We start from the raw sequence: 15,030 nt of genomic DNA, 5'->3' as shown, positions 1-15,030 counted from the left end.
ACCCTAATCTGCTTAGCCTCGATTTGTACTGCATCACCCTAAAGTGCTTAGCCTCGGTCCATACTGCATGACCCTAAACAGCTCAGCCTCCATCCATACTGCATGACCCTAAACTACTCAACCTCGATCTTTACGTCATGACTGTAAACTGCTCAGCCTCGGCCCAAACTGTATGACTCTAATTTTCTCAGCCTTGATCCATACTGTATGACCTCAAAAATCTCAGGCTCGGTCCATACAACATGATCAAAAACTGCTCAACCTCAGTCCACACTGTATGAGCCAAAAATGCACAGCCTCGGTCCATAATGCATGAGCGTAAACTGCTCAGTCTCGGCCAACACTGCATGACCCAAAACTGCTCAACCTCGGTTCACACTGCATGAAGCTAAACAACGCAACCTCATTATACACTACATGACCCTAAACTGCGCAACCTCAGTCCACACTGCATGACCCTGAACTGCTTAGCCTCGGTCCATGTCGTATTACCCTAAATTACTCTGCCTCGGTCCATACTGCACAACCCTAAACTACTATGTCTCAGTTCATACAGCATGATCTTGAACTACTCAGCCACGGTGCATACTGCATGACCCTAAACTGCTCAGGCTCGGTCTATATAACATGACCCTAAATTGCTTAACCTCGGTTCATGCTCCATGACCCTTAACTGTTCAGCCTCGGTTCCTACTTTAAGGCCCGTATTTGCTCAGTGTCGGTCCATACTTCATGACCCTAAACAGCTCAACCTAGTTTCTTATTTTAAGAAGGTAAACTGCTCAGCCTCGATTCATACTGCATGACCCTAAATTGCTCAGCCAAGATCCTTTTTGCATGACCCTAAACTACTCAGCTTCAGCTTATACTGCATAACCCTAAACTATACAGCCTCGATCCATACTGCATGACCCTTAACTGTACACCCAACTGCTCAACTTCTGTCGGTAATGCATGACCCTAAACTGTTAAGCCTTGGTCCACACAGCATAATCATAAATTGCTCAGCCTAGGTCAAAATTGCATGACCCAAAACTGGTCAGCCTCAATCAATACTGCATGACCCTTAACATCTCAGTTTCAGTCCACACTGGATGACCTTAAAATGCTCAGCCTCGGTCGAAGCCGCAAGACCCTAAGCTTCCCAGCCTCGGGCAAAACAGAATGACTCTGAACTTCTCAGCCTCAGTCCGTACTGCATCACCATTATTTGTGCAACATCACGCCACACTGCGTAACCCTAAACTGCTCGGCCTCGGTCCATGCTGTATGACCCTAAACTGCTCCACCTTGGTCTATACTCCATGACCTTAAACTCCTCTACCTCAGTCCACATTGCACGACCGTAAACTGCTCAGCCTCGATACATACTGCATAACCTTAAACTGCTCAGGCTCGGTCCATACTGCATGACCCTATACAGACTGCATGAACATATACTGCTCAGCTTAGGTCCATATTATGACATCCAAAACTTCTATGCCTCGGTTCACACTGCATGACCCTAAACTACTCAGCCTCGATTTATACATTGTGATCATAAACTGCTTCGCCTCGGTCAATACTGCATGACCCTAATCTTTTCAGCTTCTATCAACACTACTTGACCCTAAACTACTCAGCCGTAGCCTCGATCCATTCTACCTGACCCTAAAATGCTTAGCCTCTGTCCATATTGCATGACCCTAAAATGCTCAGGTTCGATCCATACTGCATGACCTTAAACAGCTTAGCCTCAGTCTATACTGCATGACCCTAAACATCTCAGCCTCGGTCCAAACCGCATGATCCTAAATTGCTCAGCCCGGTCCTTAGTTCCAGACCCAATACTGGTCAGCCTCGTTTCATACTGTAGGACCCAAAACTGCTTAGCCTCGGTCCATATTGCATGACCCTATATTGCGCAACCTCCGTCCACACTGCATGACCCTAAACTGCACAGCCTTGATCCATATTGCATAACCCCAAACTGCTCAGCCTCAGTCCAAACTGCACGACCCTAAACTGCTCGGCCTCAGTCTATTCTGCATGACCCTAAACTGCTCAGCCTCTATACATACTCCATGACCCTAAACTGCTCTTGTTGGATCCATGCGGCATGACCGTAAACTGCTCAACCTCAGTTCATGTTGCATGACCCTTAACTACTCAGCATCGGTCAGTACTGCAAGACCCTAATCTGCTCAGCCTAGGTCCATCCTTCAAGACCCTAAACTTCTTAGCCTAGGTCCTTACAGCATGACCCTAAATTGCACAGCCTCGGTACATACTACATGACCCTAAACTACTCAGCCTCGGTCCTTACTGCATGACCCTAAACTAAACAGCCCCGGTCCATACTGCATGGCCATAAACTGTGCTGCCTCGACCCATACAGCATGACCCTAATATGCACGGTCTCTGTCCATTCTGCATGACCCTAACCGCTCACCCTCGTTCCTTAAAGCATGACCCTAAATTGCTAGGCCTCGGTCCGTACTGCAAGACCATAACTGCTCAGCCTCGGTCCATACTGTATGACCGTAAATTGCACTTCCTCGGTCTATGCTGCATGACCCATAACTGCTCAGCCTCGGTCCATACTACATGACCTAAAAGCGCTAAGCATAGGTCCATACTGCATGACCCTAAAGTGCTCAGCCTTAGTCCATAGAGCAGGACCCTAAACAGCTCAGCCTAAGCCCATACTACATGACCCTAAACTACTTTGCCTCGATCCATACAGCATGACCGTAAACTGCTCTGCCTCAGACCAAACTGCATCACTCTAAATTGCTCAGCCTCGATCCATACTGCATGACCGTAAACTACTCAGGCTTGGTCCATACAACATGACCCTAAACTGCTCAGTCTCCGTTCATACTGCATGAGCCTAAAATGCTCAGCTTCGGTCCATACTGCTTGAGCCTAAACGGCTCAGCCTAAGCCCACACAGCATGACCAAAGACTTCTCATCCTCGGTTCACACCGCCTGACCCTAAACTGCTTAGCCTCGATCCATAATGAATGGAGCTAAATTGTGCAACCTGAGTCCACACTGCATGACCCTAAATTGCGCGACTTCAATCCACCTTGCATGAACCTAAACTTCTCAGCCTCAGTCCATACCGTATGACCCTGAACTGCTCTGCCTCGGTGCATAGTGCACGACCCTAAACTGCTCCGCCTCACTCCAAACTTCATGACCCTAAACTACTCAGCGTTGGTACATACCGCATGACCCTTAACTGCTCAGGCTCGATCCATACAACATGACCCAAAACTGCTCAGCTTCGGTTCATTCTACATGACCCATAACTACCCTAATCTGCTTTGCCGCTATTCATTCTTCATGACCCTAAACTGCTTAGCTTAGTTCCTTATTGTAAGACCGTAAGCTGCTTAGCCTCCAACCATACTGCATGACCCTAAGCTTCTAAGTCGTGATTTATACTCCTTGACCCTAAACTGCTCCTAGACTTCTCAACCTCGATCTATACTGCAAGACCCTCAATTGCTCGGGCTCGGTCCATACAACATGACCCTAAACTACTCAGCCTTGGTCTGTACTGCATGAGCCTAAAATGCTATGCCTCGGTCCCTACAGCATGAGCCTAAACTACTCTGCCTCGGTCCACACTGCATGCCCCAAAACTTCTCATACTCGGTTCACGCTGCATGACTCTAAACTTCTCAGCCTCGGTCCACACTGAACGACCCAAAACTACGCAACCTCAGTCCACACTGCTTGACCTAAAACAGCGCAACCTCATTCTACACTCCATGACCCTAAACTCCTCAGCCTCGGTGCATGCTGTATGACCCTAAACTACTCTTCCTCTGTCCATACTGCCCGACCATAAACTGCTCGGCCTAAGTCCATAATGCATGACCCTAGACTACTCAGCCTCGCTACATACTACATGATCCTAAACTGCGAAGGCTAGGTCCATAGTGCATGATCCTAAACTGCTCACCCTCGGTTCATGCTGCATGACCCTTAACTACTCAGCCTCGGTTCTTACAGCAAGACCCTAATCTTCTCAGCCTCGATCCATACTTCATGACATTAAACTGCTCAGTCTATGTCCTTATTGCAAGACCCAAAGCTGCTCAGTCTCGCTGCATACTGCATGACCCTAAACTGCTCAGCCTTGGTCCGTACTTCATGACCCTAAACTGCTCTGCCTAGATCCTTATTATAAGACCCTAAACTGCTCAGCCTCGGTACATACTGCATGACCCTAAACTCCGCAGCCTTGGTCCTTACTGTATGACCCTAAACTACTAATTCTCGGTCCATACTGCATGACCCTAAACTATGTAGCCTCCGTCCATACTCCATGACCCTAAACTTCACAGCCTCGGTCCATACTGCATGACCGTAAACTGCTCACCCTCGGTTACAATGCATGACCCTAAACTGCTAAGCTGCGGTCCAAATTGCATGACCATAAGTTGCTCAGCATCGGTCCATACTGCATGACCCTAAACCTCTTAACCTCGATTTATACTGCGTGACCCTTAACATCTCATCCTCGATCCACACTGCATGACCCTAAACTGCTCAGCCTCGATCTTGACAGTAAGACCCTAAAGTGCTGAGCCTAGGACCAAATTGAATGAATCTAAACTTCTCAGCCTCGGTCTAAATCGCATGACCCTATACTGCTTAGCCTCGGTCCTTACTGAAAGACCCTAAACTACTAAGAGTCGGTCCATACTGCATGACGTTAAACTACTTAGGCTCGCTGTATAATGCGAGACCTCAAACTGCTCAGCCAAGGTCCATACTGCATGACCTCAAACTGCTTAGCCTAGGTCGATATTACATGACAGTAAACTTCTTAGCCTCAGTCCACACCGCATGATCGTAAACTACTCAGCCTCGATTTATACTGCATGGCACTAAACTGCTCTGCCTCGGCTCATACGGTGTGACCCTAAAGTGCTCAGTCTCAATCAACTCTACCTGACCTTAACTCAGCCTCAACATCGGTCCATACTGCCTGACGCTAAACTGCTCAACCTCGATCCAAACAACTTGACCCTAAACTACTCAGCATCGGTCCCTACTACATGATCCTAAAATTCTCAACCTCCGTCCATACTGCATGAGCCCAAATGCTAAGCCTCGGACCCTAGTGCATGAGACAAAAATGCTCCACCTCGGTCCACACTACATGCCCCAAAACTGTTCATCCTCGGTTAACACTGCATGACCCTAAACTTCTCAGCCTCGGCCCATAATAAATGACCCTATACTGCGCAACCTTAGTCCACGCTACATGACCCAAAACAGCACAACCTCAGTCCACATTGCATGACCCTATACTGCTTAGCCTCGGTGCATGCCGTATGACCCAAAACTGCTCTTCCTCGATCCATACTGTACGACCCTAAACAGCTCGGCCTCAGTCCATAATGCATGACCCTAAATTGGTCAGCCTCGGTACATACTGCATGATCCTAAACTGCTCAAGCTAGGTCCATAGTGCTTGATCCTAATATGCTCAGCTTCGGTTCAAGCTGCATGGCCCTTAACTACTCAGCCTCGGTTCATACAACAGGACCCTAATCTTCTCAGCCTCGGTCCATACTTCATGACCCTAAACTGCTCAGTCTTTGTCCTTATTGCAAGGCACAAACCGTCTCAACGTCTTTACATACCGCATGACCCTAAACTGCTCAGCCTCGCTCCATACTTCATGACCCTAAACTGCCCTGACTACGTCCTTACTGCAAGACCCTAACTGCTCAACCTCGGTACCTACTGCATGACCCTAAACCCCTCAGCCTTGGTCCTTACTCCATGACCCTAAACTACTCAGCCTCGGTTCGTACCACATGACCCTAAACTATGAAGCCTCTTTCAATACTACATGACCCTAAATTTACAGCCTCGGTCCATAATGCATGACCTAAACTTCTAAGCCTCATTCCAAACTGCATGACCACAAACTGCTCAGCCTCGGTCTATACTGCATGACGCTAAACTACTCAGCCTCGGTCCATACTGCATGACCCTAATTTTCTCTGCCTCGATCCACACTGCATGACCCTAAACCTCTCAGCCTCAGTCTGGACAGCAAGACCTTAAACGGATCGGCCTCAGTCCATACTGCATCAGCATTAATTGTCCAACCTCATGTCACACTGCATGACCCTAAAGGTCGCTGCCTTGGTCAATACCGTATGACCGTAAACTGGTCAGCCTTGATCTGTACTGCATGACCCTAAACTGCTCTACCTCAGACTATACTGCACGACCCTAAAGTGCTCAGCCTCTGTACATATTGCATAATCTTAAACTGCTCGGGCTCGGTCCATATTGCATGACCCTATACTGCTCAGCCTTGCTCCGTACTGAATGATGCTAAACATCTCAGCGTTGGTCCATACTACATGACCCTAAACTACATAGGCTTGCTCCATAATGCGAGACCCTACACTTCTCAGCCTTTATTCATACTGCATGACCCTAAACTGCTTAGCCTACGTCCATATTACAAGACCCTAAACTTCAGTTCCTCGGTCCGCACTGCATGACCCTACACTACTTAGCCTCGATTTTTGCTGCATGACCCTAAACTGCTTAGCCTAGGTCCATACACCGTGACCGTAAACTGCTCAGCCTCAGTCCACACTGCATGTCTAAAAACTGCTCATCCTCGGTTCACACTGCGTGGCCATTAACATCTCAACCTCGATCCTTATTGAATGACGCTAAACTGCTCTACCTCGGTCCACTTTCCATGACCCTCAATATCACAACCTTATTCCACACTACATGACCCTAAACTGCTCGTCCTCGGTCCTTACCGTATGACCTTAAACTGCTCTGACTCAGTCCATACTGCATTTACCCTAAACTGCTCTGCCTCAGTCCATACTGCATGACCCTAAACTGCTCATCCTTGATACATACTGCATGACCCTAAACTGCTCAGGCCTGGTCCATACAACGTGACCTTAAACAGCTCAGCCTCTGTTCATGCTTTATGGCCCTTAACTTCTCAACCTTGGTCCATACTGTAAGACCCTAACTTGCTCAGCCTCGGTTCTCACTTCATGACCCTAAACTGCTCAGCCTAGGTCCTTACTGCAAGACCCTAACTGCTCAGCTTCGGTCCTTACTGCATGACCCTAAACTACACAGCCTCGATTAATACTCCATGACCCTAAACTGTGCACCCTCGGTCGATACTGCATTACCCTTAACTGCACAGTCTCGGCCTTTACGGCAAGACCCCAAACTGCTCACCCACAGCCCATAATGCATGACCCTAAACTACAAAGCCTCGGTCCACATTGCTTGACCATAAATTGCTCAGTCTCGATCTAAACTGCATGACCCTAAATTACTCAACCTCGGTCCGTACTGCATGACCCTAAACATCTCAAACTTGGTCCACACTGCATGACCGTAACAGCTCAGCCTCGGCCTAGACAGCAAGACCCTAAATAGCTCAGCCTCTGTCCAAACTGAATGACCCTAAACTGCTCAGCCTAGGTCCTTACTGCATGACCCTGAATAGTACTGCCTGCTCTTGCATGGTCCTTACTGCTTAACCCTAAACTAATCAGCCTCGAACCATACTTCATGACACTAAACTGTGCAGCCTCGGTCCATGCTGCATGACCCTAAAATGCACAGCCTCGGTCCATACTGCATGACCCTAAAAAGCTCACCCTCGTTCCATAACTACTAATCCTCGGTCAGCTCTGCATGGCTATAAACTGCTCAGCCTCAGTCCATACTGAATGACCCTAAACTGCTCAGCCTTGCTCCATACTTCATGACTTTAATTTTCTCAGCCTCGATCCACTTTGCATGACCCTAAGCTGCTTAGCCTCAGCTCATGCTGCATGACTCATAACTGCTCAGCGTCGGTCCATACTACCTGACCCAAACGTGTTCAATCTCGGTTCGTACTACATGACCCTATACTGCACAGGCTAGGTCCATACGACATGATCGTAAACTGCTCAGCCTCGATCCAAACTGCATGACTCTAAACTACAGAGCCTCGATCCAAACTGCTTGAACATAAACGGCTCATCCTTGGTCCATACAAAATGACCGTAAACTGCTCAACCTCAGTTTGTGCTACATGACCCTAAACTGCTAGGCCTCAATCCATAATGCATGACCCTAAACTGCTCAACCTTAGTACATACTGATAATCCTAAACTGCTCAGGCTAGGTCCATAGTGCATGATTCTAAGTTGGTCAGCCTCGGTTCAAGCTACATGGCCTTTAACTACTCAGCCTCGGTTCATAGAGCAAGACCCTAATCTTCTCAGCCTCGGTCCATACTTCATGACTCTAAACTGCTCAGTCTATGTCCTTATTGCAAGACACTAACCTTCTCTGCGTTGCTACATACTGTATGACCCTAAACTGCTCAGCCTCGCTCCATACTTCATGACCCTAAACTGCTCTGCCTATGTCCTTATTGCAAGATCGTAACTGCTCAGCCTCGAAACATATAAACTCCTCAACCTTAGTCCTTACTGCATGACCTTAAACTACTCCGCCTCGGTCCGTACCTCATTGCCCTAAACTATGAAGCCTCTTTCGATACTACATGACCTTAAATTTACAGCCTCAGTCCCTAACGCATGACCTAAACATCTAAGCCTTGTTCCAAACTGCAAGACCACAAGTTGCTCAACCTCAGTCCATACTGCATGACGCTAAACGTCTCAGCCTCGGTCCATACTTCATGACCCTAAACATCTCAGCCTCGATCCACACTGCATGACCCTAAACCTGTCAACCTCAGTCTGGACAACAAGGCCTTAAACGGCTCGGCCTTAGTCCATACTGCAACAACATTAATTGTCAAACCTCATGCCACACTGCATGAACCTAAACGTCGCAACCTTGGTCTATATCGTATGACCCTAAACTGGTCAGCCTTGATCTATACTGCATGACCCTAAACTGCTCTACCTCAGACTATACTGCACGACCCAAAACTGACGAGCCTCAGTACATACTGCATAATCATAAACTGCTCAGGGTCGATCCCTATTACATGACCATATACTGCTCACTCTTGGTCCGTACTGAATGATGCTAAACATCTCAGCGTCGGTCCATACTGCATGACCCTATACTACTTATGCTCGCTCTATAATGCGAGACCCTAAACTTCTCAGCCTTTATCTATACTGCATGACCCTAAACTGCTCTGCCTTGGTCCACATTACAAGACCCTAAACTTCTTATCCTCTGTCAAGACCCTAAACTACTTAGGCTCAATTTATGCTGCATGATCCTAAACTGCATAGCCTCAATCCATACGGCGTGACCCTAAACTGCTCAGCCTCAGTCCACACTGCATGACCAAAAACTGCTCATCCTCGGTTCACACTGTGTGACCATTAACATCTCAGCCTCGGTCCTTACTAAATGACGCTAAACTGCTCTACCTCGGTCCACATTCCATGACCCTTAACATCGCAACCTTATTCCACACTACAAGACCCTAAACTGCTCATCCTCGGTCCATACCATATGACCCTAAACTGCTCATCCTCGATCCATACTGCACGATACTAAACTGCTCTACCTTAGTCCATACTGCATGACCGTAAATTGCTCAGCCTCAATACTTACTGCATGACCCTAAACTGCTCAGGCACAGTCCATACTGCATGACCTTAAACTGCTCAGTCTCGGTTCATGCTGCATGATCCTTAACTTCTCAACCTCGGTCCATACTGTAAGACCTCTAATCTGCTCAGCCTCGGTTCTCACTTCATGACCCTAAACTACTCAGCCAAGGTCCTTACTATAAGACCCTAAACTGCTCAACCTCGGACCTTACTGCATGACCCTAAATTACACAGCCTCGGTTTATACTGTATGGCCCTAAACTATGCATCCTCAGTACGTACTGCATTACCCTTAACTGTACAGCCTCGGTCTATACGGCAAGAACCTAAACTGCTCACCCTCAGCCTATAATGCATGACCTTAAACTTCAAAGCCTCGATCCACATTGCCTTACCATAAATAGCTCAGTCTTGGTCTAAACTGCATGACCCTAAACTGCTCAACCTCGATCCGTACTGCATGACCCTAAACATCTCAGTCATGGTCCAAACTGCTTGACCGTAACCGCTCAGCCTCGGTCTAGACAGCAAGACCCTAAACAGCTTAGCCTCGGTCCAAATTGAATGACCTTAAACTGCTCAGCCTAGGTCCTTACAGCATGACCCTGAACAGCACAGCCTCGGTACATATTGCATAACCCTAAACTGCTCCTCCATGGTCCTTACTGCTTAACCCTAACCTACTCAGCCTCGGACCATATTGAATGACACTAAACTGTGCAGCCACGGTCCATACTGCATGACCATAAAATGCACAGCCTCGGTCCATACTGCGTGACCCTAAAAAGACCACTCGCGTTCCATAATGCATGACCCTAAACTACTAATCCTTGGTCCGCTCTGCATGGCTATAAACTGCTCAGCCTCGGTCCATACTGCATGACCCTAAACTGCTCAGCCTTGGTCCATACTGCATGACTTTAATCATCACAACCTCGATCCACTTTTCATGACCTTAAACTTCTTATCCTCGGCTCATGCTGCATGCGTCTAAACTTCTCATCCTCAGTCCATACTGCATGAGCCTAAACTACTCGGCCTCTGTCCACACTGCATGACTCAAAACAGTTCATCCTCGTTTTACACTGCATCACCCTAAACTGCTCAGCCTCGGTCCAGACCGAATGGCCATAAACTTTGCAACCTCAGTTCGCACTGCATGACCATAAACTGCTCAGCCTCGGTCCATACAGAATGACGTAAAATGTTCGACTTCAGTCCACTCTGCATGACCCTAAACTGCGCAACCTCAGTCCACATTGCATGAAACTGCTCAACCTCGGTCCATACAGCGTGAGCTTAAACTGCTCAGCCTCAGTCCACACTCCATGCCCCAAAAATGCGCATCCTCGGTTCACACTGCAGGACCCTAAACTGCTCAGACTCGGTCCACACTGAATGAACCTAAACCGTGCAACCTCAGTCCACATTGCATGACCCTAAACTACGCAACCTCAGTCCACACTACATGACCCTAAACTGCTTAGCCTCGCTGCATACAGTATAACCCTAGACTGCTCAGCCTCGGTCTTAACTGCACAACCCTAGACTGCTCTGCCTCAATCTAGACTGGATGACCTTAAACTGCTCAGCCTCAGTACATACTGCATGATCGTAAACTGCATAGGCTCGATCCATACTGCACGACCGTAAACTGCTCAGCCTAGATTCATGTTGCATAACCTTAACTACTCGGCCTCGGTCCATACAGCAAGAACCTTATCTGCTCAGCCTCGCTCCATACTTCATGACCCTAAAAATCTCAGCCTAGGTCCTTATTACAGAACTCTAAGCTGCTCAACCTCTGTACACACTGCATGACCCTAAACTGCTCAACCTCTGTACACACTGCATGACCCTAAACTGCTCAGCCATGGTCCTTACCGCATGACCCTAAACAACTCATTCTCGATCCGTATCGCATGACCCTGAACTATGCAGCCTCGGTCAATACAGCATGACCTTAAACATTACAGCCTCGGTCCATAATGCGTGACCCTAAACATCTAAGCGTCATTCCACACTGCATGCCCATAAACCGTTCAGCCTCAGTCTATACTGCATGACCCTAAATTTCTCAGCCTCGGTCCATACTGCATGACCCTAAACTTCTCAGCTTCGATCCACAGTGCAAAACGCTTAACCTCTCAGCCTCGATCTAGACATCAAGACCCTAAACGGCTCAGCCTCGGTCCCAACTAAATGACACTAAACAGCTCAGCCTCGTTTCATACTGCATCACCATTAACTGTGCCACCTCATGCCACACTGCATGACCCTAAACTTCTCAGCCTCGGTTTATACCGTATGACTCTTAACTGCTCGGCCTCGGTCTATACTGCACCACCCTAAACTGCTCTACCTCAGTCTATGCTGCACGACCCTAAACTACTCCGCCTCGGTTCTTACTTCATGACCATAAACTACTTAGCCTAGGTCCTTACTGCAAGACCCTAAACTGCTCAGCCTCAGTCCATACTGCATGAACCGAAGCTTCTCAGCCTCGATTTGTACTCAATGACCATATACTACTCTGCCAAGGTCCATACTACGTAGCCATGAACCGCTTGGTCTCGGTCCATGCCGGATGTGTACTTCTTAGCCTCGATCCACACTACATCGTCATGAACTACTCCGCCTCGGTCCGTACTGCAAGACCCTATACTGCTCAGCCTCAGTGCATGTCGCATGACCCCAAACTACTAGGACTAGATCCACAATGCAAGACCCTAAACTGCTCAGCCTCGATCCATACTGCATGACCCTAAACTACTCAGCCTCGATTTGTATTGCATGACCCTAAACTGTGCAGCCTCGGTCCATACTGCATGACCCTAAACTGTACAACCTCAATACATACTACATGACCCTAAACTGCTCAGCCTCCATCCATACTGCATGACCTTAAGTTTCTCTGTCTCGATCCATACAGCATGAACTTAAACTCCTTAGACTTGGTCCATATAGCATGACCCCAAACTGGTCAGCCTCGATCCATGCTACATAAGCCTAAAATCACCAGCCTCGATCCATACTGCATGAGCCTTTACTGCTTAGCCTCGGTCCACACTGCATGACCCAAACTGCTCATCCACGGTTCACATTGCATGACCCTAAACTGCTCAGCCTCGGTCAATATTGAATGACCCTAAACAGTGCAACCTCAGTCCAAACTGCATGACCCTAAACTACGCAACCTCAGTCCACACTGCATGACCCTATACTACTCAGGCTCGGTACCATATGACCCTAAACTGCTATTCCTCAGTCCTTACTGCACGAGCCTAAACTGCTCTGCCTCAGTCCATGCTGCATGACCTTAATTTGCTAAGCCTCGGTACATACTGCATGACCCTAAAATGCTCAAGCTCGGTTCGTACTGCATGACCCTAAACTACTTAGCTTTGTTTCACGGTCAGCCTCGGTCCCTACTGCAAGGCCCTTATCTGCTCAGCCTCAGTCCATACTTCATGAGCCTAAACTGCTTAGCCTAGGGCGTTATTTCAAGACCCTAAATTGTTCAGCCTCATTACATATTGCATGACCCTAAACTACTCACGCTCAGTCCTTACTGCATGACCCTAAACTCGTCCTCCATGGTTCATGCTGTATGACCCTAAACTGCTCAGCCTCGACCCATACTGCATGACTCTATACTGTTTAGCCTCGGTCGATAATGCATGGCCCTAAACTGCAAAGCCTCGGTCCATACTACATGACCCTAAACTGCTCAGCCTCGGTCTAAACTGCCTGACCCTAAACTACTCAGCCTCTGTTCATACCGGCATGACCCTAAACATCTCAGTCTCGGTCCACACAATGTGACCCCTAAACTGCTATGCCACGGTCTAAACAGCAAGACCCTAAACAACCCGGCCTCGGCCCAAACTGAATGCCCTACACTGCTCAGCCTCGGTACATACTGCATCACAACGTATTGTGCAACATAATGCCAGTGGATAAAACTAAACTGTTCAGCCTCGGTCCATACTGTATGGCCCTAAACTGCTCAGCCTCGGTCTATACTGCAAGACCCTAAACTGCTCCACCTCAATCCATGCTGCACGACCCTAAACCACTCATCCTCCGTACATATTGCATAACCCTAAGCTGCACAGGCTCGATCCACATTCCATGACCATATATTGCTTAGCCTCGGTCCATACTGAATGACCCTAAACTACTTAGGTTCGCTTCATAATGCGAGACCCTAATTTGTTCAGTCTCGGTCCATACTGCATGACCCTAAACTTCTCAGCCTTGGTCAACATTATAAGACCCTTAATGTCTAAGCCTCGGTCCACACTACATGACCCCAAACTACTCAGGCTCGATTTATACTGCATAACCTTAAACTGCTCAGCCTCGAACCATACCCCATGACCCTATATTATTGAGCCTCGATAGGCACAACTTAACCCTAAACTACTCAGCCTCTACCTCGGTTCATACTGCCTGACCCTAAACTGCTGAGCCTCCATCTGTTTTGCATGACTCTAAAATGCTCATGTTTGGTCCATGCTACATAACGCTAAACTTATCAGCCACGATCCATACTAAATGGACCTCAGCTGCTCAGCCCTGGTTCATACCGCATGACACTAAACTGCTCAACCCAAAACTGCTCAGCCTCGGTCCATACCGCATGACCTTATACTGCTCAGCCTCGAACATTACTACATGACCCAATATTGCTCAGCCTCGGTCGCCACTGCGTGACCCTAAACTGCTCAGCCTTGGTCCATACTACATAATCCTAAATTACTCAGCCTCGGTCCATACTACACGACCCTGAACGGCTTTGCCTCAATCTATACTGCATGACCTTAAACCCTCGGCCTCGAAACATACTGCATGACCCTAAACTGCTCAGGTTAGGTCCATGTTGCATGACCCAAAATAGCTCAGCCTCGGTTCATGCTGCATGACCCTTAACTGCTCAGCCTCAGTCTATACTTCTAAACCCTAATCTGCTCAGCCTCGGTCCTTACATCATTACCCTAAACGTCTTAGCCAGGGTCCCTATTGCAAGATCCTAAATTGCACTGCCTCGGTGAATACTGCAGGCCCTAAATTGCTCTGCCTAGGTCCTCACTGCATGACCCTAAACTACTACTGCATGACCCTAAACGGTGCAGCCTCGATCCATACTGCATGACCCTAAAATGCACGACTTCGGCCCATACTGCATGACCCTAAACTGCTCACCCTTATTCCATAATGGATGAACCTAAACTGCTAAACCTCGGTCTGCTCTGCATGACCGTAAACTGCTAAGCCTCGGTCCATACTGCATGACCCTAAACAGCTCAGCCTAGGTCCATACCGCATGACCCTAAACATCTCAGCCTCGATCCACACTGCATAACCCTAAACTGCTCAGCCTAGACTTAAGCTATATGACCCATAACAGCTCGGCCTCGG

This window comes from Amborella trichopoda, chromosome 2 (assembly GCF_054954075.1).
Source record: "Amborella trichopoda isolate Santa Cruz 75 chromosome 2, AtrichopodaSantaCruz75HAP2 v2.0, whole genome shotgun sequence".
NCBI lineage: Eukaryota > Viridiplantae > Streptophyta > Magnoliopsida > Amborellales > Amborellaceae > Amborella > Amborella trichopoda.
The sequence above is the reverse complement of the archived record's forward strand: the minus strand, read 5'-3'. Positions refer to the sequence as shown.